Source organism: Polyergus mexicanus, unplaced genomic scaffold (genome assembly GCF_030449975.1).
Source record: "Polyergus mexicanus isolate NDT 795.1 unplaced genomic scaffold, iyPolMexi1.0 SCAF_13, whole genome shotgun sequence".
Classification (NCBI taxonomy): Eukaryota; Metazoa; Arthropoda; class Insecta; order Hymenoptera; family Formicidae; genus Polyergus; species Polyergus mexicanus.
Genome location: NW_027223333.1, coordinates 2417522 through 2436947, shown reverse-complemented (window position 1 = coordinate 2436947; position 19426 = coordinate 2417522). Strand labels below are relative to the sequence as shown.

Below are 19426 nucleotides of genomic sequence, written 5' to 3'. Positions count from 1 at the left end.
AAGAAACGATCGATAAAGCACGTACGTAGCAAATAATAAAAAGCCAATTCTTTCGTGCATCGTCCAAGGTAAATAAGAAATCAACGTCATATAAACAGGATGACGACTTTGACATTTCCCTCTTTCTAAGCATTGAATTTTACCAAAGTATCGAAGCTAGAAATATTAAGCGCTATCAAAAGAATCGCCACACGATTGAAATTCGACCAAGTCAACAATTATTGCTCATATTAAATCTCTCGTGCACTTTGATTTTAGCAAATTTAATTAGCAATTTAAAGTATGTAATCTTGATCTTCGCATTTTAAAAAACTAAGAAAATACGAGACGTTCATTTATCGTGTTTTCTAAAATTTAAAAAAAAAAAAAAAAGTGATATATTAATTATTATAATCAAATTGAAAATGGCATTTTTTTTTCGATAAAAAAAGATAAAAATTGAATCGTGTATTTCGGAGGGTAGATTCGCGATGTCTCACGAGTACCATGTTACACGAAAATTCCCCTCGCTCGCTGCACCGAAACCAGCCTCAAACGGAGTAGTGAAGGAACGGCGCGAAGGGAGAGGGAACACACAATGGAAGTGGCTCGATAAAAAGAATTTCGGCGCAAAGGATTTCCCATTGCATGATTACCCTACCTGGTCGGGCACTCGTAGCTATCGTCTCTACGCGGACTCGTATTGTAGAGACCATCGCGTACATCGCGCTTTTTCTTCCCATCGAGACACTTGGTCGATCCGCGACGCGGTCGAGGAAAAAAAAAAGTACAACGCTTTTACGATAATTGCACGGCGTGGCGACATACATACACACACACACACACACACGCAACGCGAGAGAGACAAAGAGATTCTTTGTTATTACTACTATCATTTTGCGCGAGCGTAGAGTCACTTTTATAAATATTCCGGCGAATATTAAATTTTGGTATAAATCTTAATAAATGTGAAAATTAAAATCGCGCGTGTCAAGTACATCATTTCACTAGTCGTTATGCCAGACAAATCTCACGTTCGAATCTTGTTTCACGGCGAGAGAGAACCTTTATATCAGACGAGATGTCCAGATATAAGGTGATATAAATGTTCACGAAAAATTCATTCCCTATTGATTATTTTCTCAGACGATCCGCTTGAAATATTTAACACGCATTTCAAATTCCTCTCTCTCCGCTCGCTCGAGGATATCGTCGATAACCGCGATCGTGATCGGGAAAAGTTAGGATTTTCGCCAGTCGCGATTTTTTCAAAAGAAAAAAGGCAGGCGAAGCGGCTCCTTCTCTGCGTGTCTGATATAAAAATCGCGCTTATCTTAGAAATGTGCCACATGTTATTCACTCGTTTCATCTTCGTTTGTCATCGGCTCCCATCGCCCCCTCTTTCTCTCTTTCTCGTTCTCGTAACCCGTGCATTACAGCTGTTTCGCTCGCTACTGTCATTCTCTCGCTCACGAGTCGTCGTCTCTCCTTCTTCATCCCAACTTACTATTCCCCCTCCCCTCCTCACCCCCTTCAGCTCCGTCGCCCATCTGGTTCACGTTGCTCCACCATTTTCGCTACTCTTTCTCTCGCTTACTCCAAATCGTGTTCCCCGTCTCACTTTTACTCGCTACCTCCGTTGATTCTCTTCTCGGCTTCGCTCGCGTCACTCTCATCTCCCTGCCTTCCGTTTCGCCATCTCGTTTACACTCTCATGATGCGCGTTCACCGCCTTTCTCCTTCTCTCTCGCTGTCGTCCGGCGGTTCTTTCGTCTTCGTCGTGCTCGCCTCTCTTCCTCCACGTGTTCACCACGGCGGAGGGGACTGTTCGGTTTATTGTGTCCGTGACTCCTTCTCTTTCTCACTCTCGTTTGCGACTCGTTCCTCCTGCGCACCTTTCGACCCACGTCGAGCGGTATTTCTCTCCCTTTTTCCTCGTTCGTCTCTCCGAACGTCTTTCTCTTTCTCTCTCTTTCGCACACAGACCGAAGGTTTATATTCCCTCGGCGCAGGGCCGGTTAAAAACCTCGCAGACCCTAAGCGATTCTAAACGGGAACGTTCCAAGTAGAGAAACATGGGTAAAATATCGGTAAAATTATATATATATATATTTTATATATCGAAAATTTTATATATAGAATTTTATATATCGAAAGCGAGGATATACTATGATATTTGTCGACGTGATTATCGATCATATAATCGAAAGATATCGATCGATAGTAAAAAAAAAAAAAGATATTCTAGGAATTTATAATGTATATAAATTAAAAGGCAAAGAAAATACAAATATATTTTTATCTTATATTTCGTACATCTTTTCCGTCCTATATATAATTACTCCGATTAACTCTCTACTCCGGATTGATACGATCGAATGCATACACATGCCGTTTGCACATTCCACGCAAACGTGTGTCGCATTCGCCGACCTTTGGTATCTTCAGGTAATCGGCCTTCGTCGCGGCAAACACGGAGCATCGAAGCGAGTCGGCGCGAGGCGATCGCAAAGTCCACGATATTTGATCAAGGAAATTACTGAATTTCGCAAAATTAATATCGCGAGTCGTATTAACGATTTCTTCCGGGTGAAAATAAACACGAAGTGAATTGTTCTTCCTACAGCGCGATGTACGATATTATGCGCGTTAACGATGCAGATGTATACAGAGTATTATCCGTCAGAAAAAAAAATTACAAATCAAAAGATTACGACGTGATATGAAATATTGCGATAAACGAAAATGACACTGAATTGACAACTCGATCCATAAATTCTGATTATTATTATTATTATTACTACGTAAGATAAATTGAAGATTATTTCATCTCGAATATTTGTTAATATAATTATTACTGTTCACTGTCGATTATATAAATTTAACTGTAATCTTTCAGAACAAAATTAAGAAAAAAAATTTTTTAAATTGAGAAAAAAAGAAGATCCTCCATTTTGATTTTCTAAGATTCCTGAGAAGTATCTATTTAGGAAAGCTTGTTAAAAATTCCCAGCGGCGCCTATGTCTCGATAGTAGGGTACGACGACCTATGGGGGGGGGGGAGCGTGTAGAGTGCATCTGCACCGACACCAATAACGCGCCGCAACCGTATACGGCCGAACGGGAGACCCGCACACATGGACCATGCGATGCATGTGTATATGTGTGCATAAGTGTGACACTGATACAGAGGCGAATGCTGGCTGTTCGCGCGAGCGACTTCTTGGTCGTCGTCGTAGAAGAGGGACAAAGCGCTCGGCGTTTCCTGAGAGGAGAGCGGCTCTCTATATGTTAAAACTACAGTTAAACGCCCGTGTTCCGGATGCGAACGCGTATACTGAAAGATCCATTTCGTTAAATAAAAGAAAATTATTTGGTTGAATCATTTTGTTGACTGAACATGTAATTTGGTTTTATTTAATAAAAATTATGTTACTGGAAAGAAGTTAAATGTTACACTAACAAACTATTTTGTTTGCATAGAGTTGTTTATCTGAATAAAATTTTCTTCTTGCGATAACAAACTCATCCATCTCATCGCGTTCTAAATAATTGTATTTGTTGCTTGAACTAAATCGTTTAGTTGAATATCTAAAGCTATTTTACGCATTCGTGTGTCACTGCGCGGTCAATTGTTACGCGGTGTAGCGTGATGTGCAGTATGCAGTGCATCTTCGATCATGGCGGATTCATCTGTCCGGGAAATGCTGATTAGTCTCTCGTTAACGACGAGAGAATTGAAAAGATGGAGAATATAATTTGTATATCTTTTTCTTATCGTATCACAAGAGACAACTATCGAGTAAATTTCTTGTTGAATATGGATAAACTTTGATTGATGTAACAAAAGCGAATGTAACTGTAGTTGGAAAATTTGGTAATACTAACACACAAATGTGATTCGATGAACAAAATTACAATAAAAAACAACCAAAAATTTGATTTTATAGGATTAATAATTTTGTTCACCGAACCAAATTTGTGCATTAGTATTACCAAATTTTCCAACTAAATTCTCTTGTTGTATTAATTAAAGGATTTGTTTGGCCATATCCAAACGAGAGATTTAGTTGATTCAAACAAATTTTATTTCATTCGACAAAATGGATCTCTCAGTGTAGCGAAGCGCACACCGATTGTTTTATCGAATTACGATCATTTTATCCCGGAGATACACAACGCGCGATTATTTAATCTTTTTTTTAAGTAATCGCATTTTTGAAAATATATACGATGTATCGAAGAATAGAAAGTAGCGCATACAAAAGGCTACACACGATAGACTTAAACGTTAGTTGCAGTTTACAGTTGTGTGCATAGTCTCATTCTCTTTATAAAATGCATTTCGTTTAAACGTGCTGCTACAATCCGTCAGCGGTAATATTCGACGTAGAAGCAACGACATGGAATCAGTGCGTGGTATTAGATAATTCACGTACATCTTATGCAAAAGTACCGACCATTCGTAAAAATTGTATATTATGCTGCATATTGCTGCACTTTTTGCCATCATCCTCCATTATATAACGGACATTTATTAATATATGACAACGAGCGGGAATCATTGAGTAGTCGCAGCGATGGTGAAAGAATATGTCAAAGTTAATTACTGTGTATACTTTGTAAAGTAATAATATGCAAATTTTTATTATATATATATAAGCAAATGTAAAACAAGATGAAAATTGCGCAAATTAGAAACTCGCCCATATTTTCCTCGTCATTTTATTTCGCTCGCAAAGCTTAAGCTCCTTAAAGCAAGTGGGTTTTCCAATTTTGACTTTCTCATAGAGAAAGATATCTCAAAATTTGCAAAAGTTACATTGTGTACGGACATTTTTCAAAAAATTCAAAATTTTATAAAAAATGAACCCTTTCCGATTTTCATCAAATTTAATACCAACCATCCTTTAATGATACTCTATTCACGTAAAAAAATTTAACCCAATATCTAACAATTTGTGAAATCGTACAGCGTCTACAGACATTTCTCAAAAAATTCAAAATTTTTTAAAAAATGAACTCTTTCCGATTTTCATCAAATTTAATACCAACCATCCTTTAATGATACTCTATTTATGTAAAGAAATTTAACCCGATATCTCAAAATTTGCAAAAGTCACAAATATTTTTCAAAAAATTCAAAATTTTATAAAAAATGAAGTCTTTTACCGATTCTCGCCAGATTTAATACCGACCATACTTTAATGATACTTCATCAATTTAAAAAGATTTAACTCGATATCTTAAAAATTGCGAAAGTTAGAGATTATACAATACATTCCGTACACACATACACGCAGATATTTAAAAAAAAAATGATTTTTCGATGTTTTTTACAATTCTAAACACATTAGCATACAAAAAAACTGGAAAAAAAATTTGTTCACGTAAACAAAGCTTTCTCTATGAAAAAAACAAATCTTTGAATATAAATAAAAGCAAAAAAAAAAAGTATAAACTCGATAGGTCTTTTTTTTCCCCAAATTAATTGCGAAAGGATTGCTATGAAAGGAGTATGTGGGAGTGTTTTTTCGATACAACCTGTATATGTTTTCAGCTATTGTGCAACGCTTTCTGCATGAGCAGTCGGAAAGAGCGCCGGTATGGGTGTGCGCGCGCGCGTGTGTGTGTGTGTGTGTTTTCAGTGTTTCCCACTGTTTAAACAGATTACGTCGCAATGCTCGAGCGATTCTCAAGTACGTTTACGTACGAGTATAATACGCCATAAGACACTCAAAGTCCATGAACAAAGAATGGGGCGATGTCGACAACCTAGCCGAAGGAACTTTGGGCGCGTGGGTGGCTGAATCATGCGCAATGGATACAGTTATTAATAGTATTAAAATATAGTATCGTAAATATAGATTTTCTACATTTGTCCCTCTAGAGGACATTACCATATATACTTTCTTCTCAGCTTATGAAGCCGAAATGATAAATGGCAGCAATTAATTCGATATTAATCGAAGAATCACTCTTTTCACAACGGACTAAAATATCTTATAATCTATATGTTTGTAGTATTAACACAGGAGGAAAAACTTTATATCGTATCAACTCTGGTTTTTATAAGGTTAAAAAATCACACACACACACATCGCGCGCGGTATTTCTGTCAGAGAATTTTAATGGACACCAAATTCCGCTTCTCTTTGTCGTGGATAGAGAAAAGCGCATTATTTCGTCAGATCTTTATCAATTCATAATTCGAAGTTACGACAACACCGCGGCAGATGTGCACACGGCGAGGGAGGAGAGGGAGGGAGAGGAAAGAAGGAGAGAGAGAGAGAGAGAGAGAGAGAGAGAGAGAGAGAGAGAGAGAGAGAGAGAGAGAGAGTGTGTGTGTGTCATCCTGTCATATAGAAGAGAGCTCTGTGCACGTAGGGCGAACTTGAGTTTACTTAAGGGAGAATAGCGACGGTTCTCTCGCGTGCCGGCCAAGATATACGTAAAGCGTTGCTGGTAAACGACGCGATCTGTTCGCGCAGGTGGGTTTTACCTGCCTATTCGTCGTAAAATACGCTCCGGCAATCCACACATCTGCCTTCCTACTACCGGGTTAATTAAACGAAACTGCGAGAACCGCGTCTCGTCACGGGGACAGGCATTGATTTTTCCAATTCTCTCAGCGTGACGTGTGCAGTCCGATAGTCCGATAATGCGCGATGCCCGATGAATGATAATTTGTATAATCCATGTTCGAATGCTAATCGGTTGCCGTGTCGACGGACGTTTATTTTCGACACAACAGATATACTCGAATTAAATGATTCTATGAATAATTTAAACAAGATGAAAATTGTGTCCTCATCATTTTATTTCGTTTGCAAAACTTAAGCTCCTTAAAGCAAGTGAGTTTTTCAATTTTGGCTTCCTCATAAACGAAGATATCTTAAGATTTTCGAAAGTTATAGCGTGTACAGACATTTCAAATAATTCAAAAATTTATAAAAAATGAACCCTTTTACCGATTCTCACCAAATTCAATATCAATCATCCTTTAATGTTACTCTATTTATGTAAAAAAATTTAACCCGGTATCTCTCAAAATTTGCGAAAGTTTGAGCGTGTACAAATATTTCTCAAAAGACTCAAAGTTTTATAAAAAAATGATCTCTTTCATCGATCCTCACCAAATTCAATACCAAACATCCTTTAATGACACTATTTATATAAAAAAATTTAACCCGATATCTCTCAAAATTTGCGAAAGTTTGAGCGTGTACAAATATTTTTCAAAAAATTCAAAATTTTATAAAAAATGAACCCTCTTTCATCGATCCTCACCAAATTCAATACCAAACATCCTTTAATGATACTCTATTTATTTTGAAAAAATTTTTGCCCGATATCTCAAAAATTGCGGCAGTTAGAGATGCGTAATGTACATTCCATGCATGCATACATACATACAGACATTTTTAAAAAAGATTTTTCGACGTTATGGAACATTCTAAATATATCGGCATAGAAAGATGAAAAAAAAAAATAAAAAAAAAATTGTCACGAAAACAAAGCTTTCTTTATGAAGAAATAAAAGCAACTAAATTATAATTATAATAACTTTCGATTGTATGCTTTTTCATTGTTCGTTCCATTATTAAGCGGATTCTCTTTCACCTCGCATATAATTGAAACGTAGCGCCTGTACGATGTATGTGAAAGAGTGATTTCTTTTCGTGTCGGATCGAGTACCCGGCGGTCATAAATCCATTGCCTCTTTGTAGCGACAGATGTTCAAAGGAATATGACACACACACACATATATATATATATATGCATGTATGTGTATATATGTATGTATATTTATATTAAAATGTTCCTGTAGCGGATAACCGAGTTTACTCGCGCGTTGCGGAAACTCGGACCATCGTGCATCTATACAACGATACGACGTGATGCTCGAATTTTCCTGCTAAATTTTCTCGCCGAAATTTTCCTCGCAAATTTTCGCACCAAGACTCTCTTCCGCGCGTTGCTTCTGATATGAAACTTATGTTCCAATTGCGTAAGTTTTTACATCCTCTCGTCGGCGTAGGTAAAAGATTTTTTACACTTTACACCAGTTCCTCGAATTCAATAAATAGATTTGTGATACACTATCTTCGACATGAAAATATAGTTGGAAATATTTGTACAAATTTTATTTGCGAAGTGCGTAAAAAAGTATACATTTTATATATAAAAAAATATACGTATATTTTGGATCTAATATTAACGCGATTCGCGCAAAGATAAGCAGTGATATCACTTTCGTGATAATACATTGTCTACTTGATGATAAAAATATATCGATAATTAAGATATTTTACGATTTTATGCATCTTTGTCGACTCGTTCCACGGTTAAATATCTTAGATAATTTTGCGACATAAATAATGTCAGCTTGTGCTCGCAAAATATATGCAAAAACGTATATTAAACACGTTTCTAGTTTCGCCAGCGATATATGTAATTTGCGACCCGCAAATGAAAAGAGGCGACGCAACGTGGCCGTTGCTCGTTAAGTCGATATCATAATTCTTGCTGATTAATATCGCTACGGATATATGGATTGCCGACAGCAAACGTTGCTTCTTGTCCTAAACGCACCGGAAATAGCAACATGTTTATTTAGGGGATTACCATGAGAAAAGGATGGGAAGCACCCGGGAAAGAAGCGGGAGGCCAAGAAGATGCGATATACATACACTGGGAGGCCCATTTTGTTAAATAAAACAAAATTATTTGGTTAAACCATTTTGTTGACTTTTAAACACATGTAATTTGGTTTTATTTAATAAAAATTATGTTACTGGAAAGAAGTTAAATGTTACACTAACAAACTATTTTGTTTGCATAGAGTTGTTTATCTGAATAAAATTTTCTTGTTGCGATAACAAACTCATCCATCTCATCGCGTTCTAAATAATTGTATTTGTTGCTTGAACTAAATCGTTTAGTTGAATATCATAAGCTATTTTACGCATTCGTGTGTCACTGCGTGGTCAATTGTTATGCGGTGTAGCGTGATGTGCAGTATGCAGTGCATCTTCGATCATGGCGGATTCATCTGTCCGGGAAATGCTGATTAGTCTCTCGTTAACGACGAGAGAATTGAAAAGATGGAGAATATAATTTGTATATCTTTTTCTTATCGTATCACAAGAGACAACTATCGAGTAAATTTCTTGTTGAATATGGATAAACTTTGATTGATGTAACAAAAGCGAATGTAACTGTAGTTGGAAAATTTGGTAATACTAACACACAAATGTGATTCAATGAAGAAAATTAAAATAAAAGACAACCGAAAATTTGATTTTATACAATTAATAATTTTGTTCACCGAACCAAATTTGTGCGTTAGTATTACCAAATTTTCCAATTAAATTCTTTTGTTGTATTAATTAAAGGATTTGTTTGGCCATATCCAAACGAGAGATTTAGTTGATTGAAACAAATTTTATTTCATTCGACAAAATGGGTCTCTCAGTGTATAAACGGGAGGCACGAACCGTTAATAGTTGCAATTTACACGGTGAATTGGACGGTGCGTCTGATTCATCGGTTTTAGTCGTGCGTCGAGACAGGTAACGTTTATATAAGTAATTATTAGTCGCCGAGTGTATACTTCACGGCGGCTCTCTCGACAACGTTACCGTTACTCTCCTCACATTGCTCGAAATAAATCCACTTTTTAGGCGAAACACCCGTACTCGGGTTATTTATATACCATTCGTCGCGCTCGCTCGCTTGCCTCGAGAAAACATATGTGGCTCGTGCAATAAAACACGGAAATTTCTTTTACGAAGCCGCGATTTGCTGCGCATTTAATATTTGCTTCGAGAACTTTGTCATATTATGATATCAACTTTATGATATATACATGTACATTAACAGTCGGGTATAATAAATGTCCTCGACATATTTTATATTGTTATTATAGTGTATTCGTAGACTGTAAAATTAACGTTTGGATAAGCATCAAAGAATTTAGAAAACGGGAACACAATTTTTTTTTTCGGAAACGTTTCCATTTTCTTTCCACACAATGAATACTCCGACTTTAGTCAATAGTTGTCTTCCGTTCGACCCCCGCTGCGTTCGTAAAATTTACGATAAAGCTGTCAGGTAGTTCCTGCTAAGGCAGGATGAAAGAAATTTTGCGTGTCTCTCGATGGTGTATTATTAATTATCTTTTAAAAATCTCTTATTATTTGTCCCCTCTTCTTCCCTCTACGAGCGGAAAAGATTCGTACACGCATAATGGCGTTTCTCGGAAATATATATTTGGGAGAAACGTCATTGCACGCATCTCTTAAACTCACACATGTTTTTTTTCTTCTTCTTCTCTCTCTTTAAAATATATATATATAATAAACACTTGCTCCGTATTTTATCTTTTATATCTTTCTCTCTCATCCGTAAATACCCACCAGTGTTTAATATTAAATTTAGCCGCGTATATTTATTGATTTCAAGCTCCATTAAAACCAAGCGAACTTCGAAAGATATCGAACGATTAACATCGAAATATTTCAATAATGCTGTATATTACATAGCACGCGAATAAAAAGATAACGATACACCTGCCGAGATACGAGTGTATCGTCGTCGCGCCGATATTTCGTAGCGCGACTCGAATTTTATTCGACGACGGGTTTTCGAAATATCGTGCCGGTTCAATTTTATCAGGCGTCGCGCACGGAAGAGAGGGACGAAGATCCAGGGGCGTCGATCCATTATTCGGGACGAGAGGGAAAAAAAGGGACAAGGAGGGAAAAGAAAAAAAGAAAAGAATAAAGGAGATCGCGCTCCTCAAAGCCGCCGTAGGCGGCTCGCTCGCGTTCGAATAACGAGGTTCGTATATCGCGCCATCGTCGACGTCGATCGAATAATTATTTCGAGCAGGATCCAATTTTGAAATTTGTGTTCCACCGTTGCTGTGTTGTTTTTCTTAAATTGATTCGTGGGAGAGTACAAGGGGAGTTGGGCACTGTCAAGCCTGTATAACGGGGAACGAGAGGAGTCTACGGGTGAGGGCATCTCCCTGCTCTTGCTCTCTTCTCCTCCTCCCCCCCCCCTCTTTCCCCACTGTTCCCGACGTCCTCTCCCATCCAAGGTTTATTATCCCGGAGTAACGTGGACGAAGCACGCTACTGTCGCACAGCGGCTAATATCGCGGTGGATGGGTAGCCCGCGTATCATAGGACGTGCTCGTTAGTAACCGAGTATAAATAAGTGCGACTCTCTTGCTACGGTGATGTCTCTAACCGTTGGAAAACGACGCGTTTTAACCGAAATCTTATCGGTACCCTGAGGAGAGAAAGAGAGAGAGAGAGAGAGTCCGAGAGATTATTAATTTGTAAAACGCGCTGACGTCGACCCTAAACGCTTCGGAACGATTGTCTCGGTTCGAGTTTGTCGGAGATAAAGACATGGCGAAATTTCACGAATCGCGTCATGCAAATGATGAAAGAAAAAAAAGAGAGAGAGAGAGAGAGGCTGCAAAGAAAAGAGAGAAAGGAAATCATGGTCGCTATTGAATATTTTATCCGACATCATAACGGACGCGGATTAATCGGACTAATGCTCGTCCGCTGATAAAAGTCGACGTGCGGAGAGAGACCTTGAGTTGGACTCCGTCGTAAACAATCGCTGCTGAATAAGCCAAGTTCTCGCCTTCTTGCGCATCGCGAATATTCATTTCTTTCACGTTAGCGTCGGATTTTTTAATCACTTTCTGCCATTCCTCTCGCAGTTTATATTCTTATATCCGATACAATGGATTGCAACACGGTTAGGTTGCGTTTCTTTTCCCCAAAATCTATTTCTCTTGCCTGATTTGTATTATCCTAAGAAAATACATTTACGATATGAATATTTAAGAACTTGTAAATATGTATATGAGATAGGACAATTAAATATTCAATGCATGGAAAATTTATTAAAAATTTAAAATTGATCGTTTAAGCTCCGTAATCTTTGTCATACTTTCAATCGGATAATTTCTTTAAAAAATGCAATAGGATTTGGTCAAAAATAATGTAGAAAGCCCCGATGCGTTATCGATAATACGCACAACACGTGCGTTATGTAATGCAAACGATAATATATATATATATATAAAATTTGGCAAATAACACACCGAGGTCATTGCACTTTAAATAAAAGTTATCGGCGCGCGCGTAACGATCGAAGCGTGGCGCGTGTTGAAAGAAAATATTTAATGGAATTGCTCTCTGCTATTTAATTACATAGCAGCCTTCGTGACTGCAACGGATTATCGTTTAACCAGCGAATGGATTTCCGACTTTGTCGCACATCAAATTTAACGTCAAATCTACATCGGCGATTAATTATACGCCATTGATAGCCATCTTGTGTGGAACTATTGATTTTGAAGAAATATGTATTTGTGTCGCGTACGAGGCTACTCAGAGCACGCTAAAAGTGATTTGAACTTATTACATCAGTCATTTGAGAGGCGATTAGTACGATTAGCTTATCGTTAATCTCGCGCATATATTTCGATGAACAAAGCATTGGAAACCGATATGCAAAAAGTCGAATATAAATATTAATACATCGATTGCCTGTAGATGTTTACATAATTCATGTTCGAAAAAAATTCTCTAAATTATCCCCATTTGTCAACATATGTGTTGAAGGTATAAAAATTAATTTATATATTGCCATATATGAAAAAGAGAAATCAATCTACGAAAATAGTGAAAAATATTCCTTTTCGCGTTTCCGTGCAAAGAATTATCATACGTACAACGTGAGCTATCGATCTTTTTACAAATGCAAGATTCGTGCTCTCTTGAGGAATTATGTGATATATGTCCTTTTCTTTTTCCTCTTAAGGGAGCATTATATCCGTTTGAACTCTCGAAAAATGAGTATATTTTCTAGATTTTTTTGCAGCGCGATGATATGATAAAAATTTTTTTATTTCTTTACAATATTAATATAATCATTATTAAGTACTTAAATAAAAATTTTCAGTTTAATTTTTTTTCTTTATTTTTTTTTAATGTTCCCCATCTGCTAACGAAGCCTTTTTTTTAAATCTGATTCCCTATTTTTTTTTGTTATAAACAAAAAAAATGGATTTTCTTCTTTAAAACAAGATTTTTTCCCAACATATCGCCATTTTCTTAATTTTGCATAATTTTCCTTGAAAATATAAATCTGCAAATATTCGCAGAATTAAAAAAAAATATATTTTCAAGCTAAAAAATTATTATTTTTTCATTTGGATACTCAATAATATCGCAAAAAAAAAAAAAAAAAAAGTTTTCATCAAATCGTTGCGTTGCAGAAAAATCTAGAAAATGTACTTATTTTTCCAAGATTTAAACGGGTATACCCCCTTAAATTAAACTTGACATTTTTCGCACGTTTCCGCGTAACATTGTTATTTCCGAGAGAGAGAGAGAGAGAGAGAGAGAGAGAGAGAGAGAGAGAGAGAGAGAGAGAGATGGGAACGCGACAACCGGTGGTCGGGAAAAAGGGGATACCTGCTGGAAAATGCACTTGCTAACGCCTGTTTCTGGTCGTTCTTTCAGTAAATTCTCGTACACGCCCGCGATAGTGTCTCCTTTTGTTCTTGTAATTTAAATATATAATGACGCGCGAATATACGCGAGTTGAGAACGTGATTTATATACAATAGATATTTAAATTCCATCTTCAAAAGTCGCGAAATAAGTGATACAATTAGTCCTCGGCATTGAGATTAATAATCGCCTGCGATTCCGGCGAGGCTAATCGGAAACGAGCATCGATCGATTGTGTAATCGAACTATCATTTTTTCTTCGTTCCCCCCCGCCCCGACATCTCGCGTAGGAAACATCGATCGATTGTGTAAAATTCCACGTCGGATCATCGCGATTGGTCAAATGCGAAATTTCCTCACCGCGACGGAGAGAATCGGCGATTCTCCTTGAAAAATGTAATACGCAGATCGCGAGGTGAGATGTGATGCAAAAAGCATTGTCGCGGGGGCTTTTCACCCGTCACGGCTATCGCCCCGCCAGGCCGTCTCCCCGCGTGAAATCGGGCCGTGTGAGAAATTAAAGAACGCCGCACGCGCGCGCGTCTCTCTCTCTCTCTCTCTCTCTCTCTCTCTCTCTCTCTCTCTCTCTCTCTCTCTTCTTCTTCTTCTCAATGCCAGGCCGCGTCACAATTCATTTCCCAACCGATGCGGTGCGATGCGGCGCGCTCGCGCGTGCTGCCCGACATTCTTATCCTACCTGTCTGCCTTTCTCCCTCTTTCTCTCTTCTCGTCGCTCTTCGTCGCGATGAACGTCCGCTTGTACAGTTAGAAATCCGTCTCTCTCTCTCTCTCTCTCTTTTCTATTTCTTTTTCTCTTTAGGTCGTCCGCCGTTTGTCGCGGTTTTTTAACACGCGACGATGTGCGACGTCGGTGATCCAGGGATAGACAAGAATACAGGATTTTTTAAAAATAATTAAGTTTCTTTTTAAATTTGTGTTTTTTTTTGCAGGAGAATAAAATATGAATAATTTTTGTATTATAAGAGTGAAGATTATTCGCTTCGGGGGTGCATGTAGAGATAGGTAGATTTTATACTTTGTTTAATTCCGTATCGATTTTCGCTGATTACGGAATTTGAATACAGATCTGCGAGAGTCGACGGCTTTAAAGCGACCTTGGATACGATAATACGAAAGGAATGTTGGCCAACGAACGCGCGTGAATACACATAGCTGCGTATAACGCTGATTAAAAAAAAAAAAAAATATATCGCGATTGCTTAAACATAGTTTTACGCAGTTTCGAGCGCTACTTTCTTCAGGGACACGTCACGTAGATTGATTTCAACACGGCAGTTACTATTGTACTATATACAATAGTTGGCGATGTTCTGGAAATGTTGGGCGTATAGAAGAGATAAAAGTTACATGCGCGTAAAATATTTCTTTAATAATAAATATTTCTCTCTCTGCGGCCTTCGACATGATACCTAGGATATCTAACGGCGCTCGAGTTACGTAACATAAATTGAGATGCTCCAAGTTAAGGATTAACAATCGTGTCGTATATCGTCGAGGTATCCTTGCGCGATGCGCACATGGTTTGATGATTTCGAATCCGTTATTAAAAACATGATGAATAATGAAACGTTTAAATACATTGATGGAAATTGAAATTCCAATACCAACAAGGAGTTATGCTGGGTAAATAGATATTACACAGAATGTGTGTTTACATAAGTATTTACTTTTTTTAATTTTTTTTGTTATATATATTATTTATATATATTTTTATTATTTTATATATATAAAATAATAAATTTAATATTAATATTAAATTAATATTAAATTAATATTAATATATAAATTTTAATATTTTTATTATTTTATATATATATATAAATAAATAATATATACAATAAAAAAAAAAAAATATAATAAAAGTAAATACTTATGTAACCAAACATGTGTAATTTTCATTCTTTATTCTGTGCACATTTTTAATATTATAAAAAAAATTGGTTACTTATTTATTATAAATGTTTGTCTATTGTTGTTGGTCATCGTTATTTAATTCGTGTATGCGTGTGAAATGTAAGATTTATTTCGATAGATGAGACGATATTTTAAGCAACCGCTTGTAAAATAATCGCGATCGACATACTCGCCGTTTCTACGATTCGAAACGTCGTAATGATCCGATGCTCTCGGTGAAGGCGTAGCGGACGCATTTGCGGAAAGTGAAAGTCGTAGGTTTCGATGGGGCCGTGTTAACTTTTACATTCTCCGCCTAGGAATGCGCACGGTCGATCGGCCGATCCGAAAATATATAAGACACCAAGGCTGTTTACGTGCGTCGACGTAACGTTTAACACATGGCGGTGAAATAACAAATAACAAAGCTCTCCGAGTTTCGAGATCATAATTATTATTTCTTTGAATTTACATTTCATACGTTCATTGCGTATATTCAATCGTTGGTAAATAAAATAGATTAAAAAATCCTTTTAAATAAAGTATAACGCTTTTTGGCGCAGAGAGGATAATAAATTTCATGGCGAACGTTACACGTAAAGCTACTACCGCGCACAATTTACCGCTACGCCTTATACGTCCTCGCGTGCGAGCGATGAAAATCGAAAGTCTAAGCTTCGAGTTGACATACTTTATTTGAGACGCTCAGCGCGTTGTCGTGGTCACGATAAATACCGTAAATATAGCTCGAATTGTAAAAATTCACGACTAATTTCAATATTGCTAAAGATATGATATTAAAATATTTAAACAGATATTTATAAATATTTACGCAACAATGCAACCAACCTATAAAATATCTTATATTGCTCCATATTAAAAAATAATAACACGTTGAAAATTTTCAACATATTTTATACCTATCACAGTGTAAAAAAAAAAAAAAGAATCAATTTGACAAATAGTGACAAGTGCAACACGAGATATTTCGTTGCGATTTAATCTACTATGCGCAAAAATTTTGTAAAATATTAAACTCACCGAAATTTTTCTGCAGCATTTGAGAGATATAAACGCGTAAAGGAAAATCATCTTTTTCGAGACAAGATTACATTTATTAGAGAGCGCCTGTCGACTGTCTCTATTCGACGTATCGTCTGCTATGATCCAGAAACCTACTTTCGTGCCGAATTAAAAGCGAAATCGCGAGTAGGAACGGAGGGTTCGGTGTAGATAAGCGCAGATAGCGTCTACGCCGTATACAACGCGTGATATGTCGCGATTATCTTCAAATTAGGCATGAAAAAGGCGATTTTTACCTCGAATATATGAAATTTTTGAAATTACGAACAATGATTATTTTTTAAAAAATGGTAGAGTCGGATAGTAATTTTTTTTTTTTGAGATAAGAATATCACACTTTGACGCGTGACGTTAAAGTAAATATGTATATTAGCGGAAAGTTATTCTATTCCTGTTTATTAAGGAGTAATATTCCGAAACTGCATCGAGCGGCGCAGTAATTATGCCAAACTTGTAATTCCGCTAAGCAACCTGTTCCAATTAATAAGAAGTTTATTTTCGCGACTACGATGTTACTATCGCTCATTTAAGCTCCCCTTCGTGGAAGTTTTCTATCGAGCAGGGAACTGCGTGGAAAGATTCGTGGAAATTGACTAATTGCGATGCGGGAATTTTAATAATTACGGGAAAACCTAGGGAAGGAGAGGGAGATCATCCGTAGGTGGATAGTTTTATCAGAAAATCTGATATTAGCGAGCTTTTTTTTTTTGGGGGGGGGGGGAAACGAATAATCGTGAAAGTAGAAGAAACTACTTTTGCGATGCGTGCGTTTATACACGCATATATATTATATATATATATATTTATATTTTTTAAAAAATTGAAGATGACCTTCACCTGACCCTCAAGCAACTATTCAAGGTCAAATTAATGACATCATCTTATATCTCCCTCGAAACCATACAACTTTTGTCTGAAACATTTTTTTCTAAAATCCATTGTTTACGAGATATTTCATCTGTTATGTTTGAAATTTAACAGCCTGCATATATATATATATATCCTATTTTATAGAAACTTATTATATATGAGTTTCTCAACTTTAATGGATAAAATATCATGGACATGATTGAAATCATTTGCAATTTATTATCACTGCTATATCTATTGTTGCAGTTATCTCTCTCATCTCCTCTTCTAATACAAATTTCCCGACGAAAGGAGCGTAGCGTTGGCTGCTGCTGGAGCGGTAAACAGCTTAAGAGAGACCGCCGTAATACCACTGTGAGGACACCCTGGAACGTAATGGAGTTTTCTGAACATACCTTTTCGCCGAGCGGAGCTCCCCTTTCGGGATCGACTCGGTTTCGCTCGCTATTATACGAGCTTAGGAGCGGACATGCCGGCGGGGAAGAGTATAGTGCGCAGCGTCGAGAGAAGCGACAAGTAATCGCGCGTATATGTATACGTGTGGAAAAGTGAGGGAAGAAGAGATGGGGGGATAATATCGGAGAACGCCGAAGCCCGACGACGGCGTACGATGCGACGCGGAAGGTCAAACGCGCGGAGGGCGACGCGACGCGAAAACGGCCGAGACGACAACCTTGACTCCTTTCGTCTGTTGTCCTTAGGATCGGGGCGATGCGTGGCGCCGGGCGTAGAGTCGCAGGCTGATAATCGAAAGATTCCAGGTTCGATTCCGCTCGGGTCCCATCCTTCCATATGATCCAAAAGAGGTTTTCACACATTATCCTATATAATGCCTATATTGGTTTATCATATATTATCCTATCCAATACCTATATTAGTTTATCACATATTAATCTATTTAATACCTATTTGTTTCCTACCTACGCTTGAATAACATTTCGATTTGACTCGACGAATTGGAGTCTTGCTTTGACGCGCATGCGCAGTGTTCTCGTCCTCGTAAACTAAGTTGAGATGGCTCTCTGGCAGCATGAACGGAGATGTACTCTGTTCCTTGCCAAAAAATAAAAGAAGAAGAAGAAGAAGTTCTTAGGATCTCCGGCGCGCATCGGAGAGCGACGGCCCGGTCGATGGGGTGAGAGCCCGAGAGAGAGGTGAACGAGGGTAGCGTGACACGGCGTATATATATATATATATATATGTGTGTGTGTGTGTGTATATATATATTTTGGCGGGGCAGATAGCCTAGCACTCGACCGAATAATCGGCCGTTTTTAGCCGCAGGACTCGGCGAATTATCCGAGTCGAGACGTGGCCGATGAAGCGCGCGAAAAAGCGAGACATTTTATTTTCGGAATAAGAAAAAAAGAGAGAGAGAGAGAGAGAGATATGTCTTTTATATATGTAAACAGAAATTACGTTGTTTAGGTTGTAGAATGTTTATGTTTAATATATGTTTTAATCTTGTTTAATATACGAATATTTATCATTATAATTATATCTGTATTAATAGATAAGAATATGTATATAATGATGATAAAATATAACAGAAATAAAAGATGATAAAATAAATTATAAGAGAAGAAGTCTTATATTGGCAAACACTGTTCATTTCTGATTATTCGGATCGTTCGATTAAAGTACTTTAATTAATTATACCTCTACACTTAAATTAGTTGAATGAAACTTGGCAAAACGGTATCAATATATAGACACTTGATTTGATTATAAACTTAAAATGATTACATTACGATCGAATGAACCGATGCTGTAATTACGATGATAGAATTGATTCGATAACGTGCCCATGCAGGACATTTGCAGGACCTTTGCGAATAAACCGGTGTGCGGGCGAAGGATGAAAAAGACGTCGATATCCTTATCGACCGCAAAAACTACGGATAACCCGAGAGGGAGGAGCTCGTCCGGTCCTAATTACACCGACACTTTTATCGCGCTCTTAAGACTGTCCCGTAGACTTTAAGTAGAGTAATCGTTTTCGTGAGAAGGAGGTTAAAATAAGAGACTAT

General features: G+C 37.3%; 2 protein-coding genes across 2 annotated transcripts in view; one reads left to right on the top strand and one right to left on the bottom strand.

Moving 5' to 3' along the window:
- Positions 1 to 18005, top strand: part of East (enhanced adult sensory threshold) — a 131095-nt gene extending 113090 nt beyond the window's left edge. Inside the window, exon 8 of the mRNA XM_070306674.1 lies at positions 17643 to 18005. The gene's annotated coding sequence lies outside the window, so the exon portion shown is untranslated. The remainder of the gene's footprint in view (positions 1 to 17642) is intronic.
- The window catches only part of LOC138939118 (uncharacterized), a 151250-nt gene that overhangs the window by 94049 nt on the left and 37775 nt on the right, over positions 1 to 19426 (bottom strand). The window lies entirely within an intron of this gene.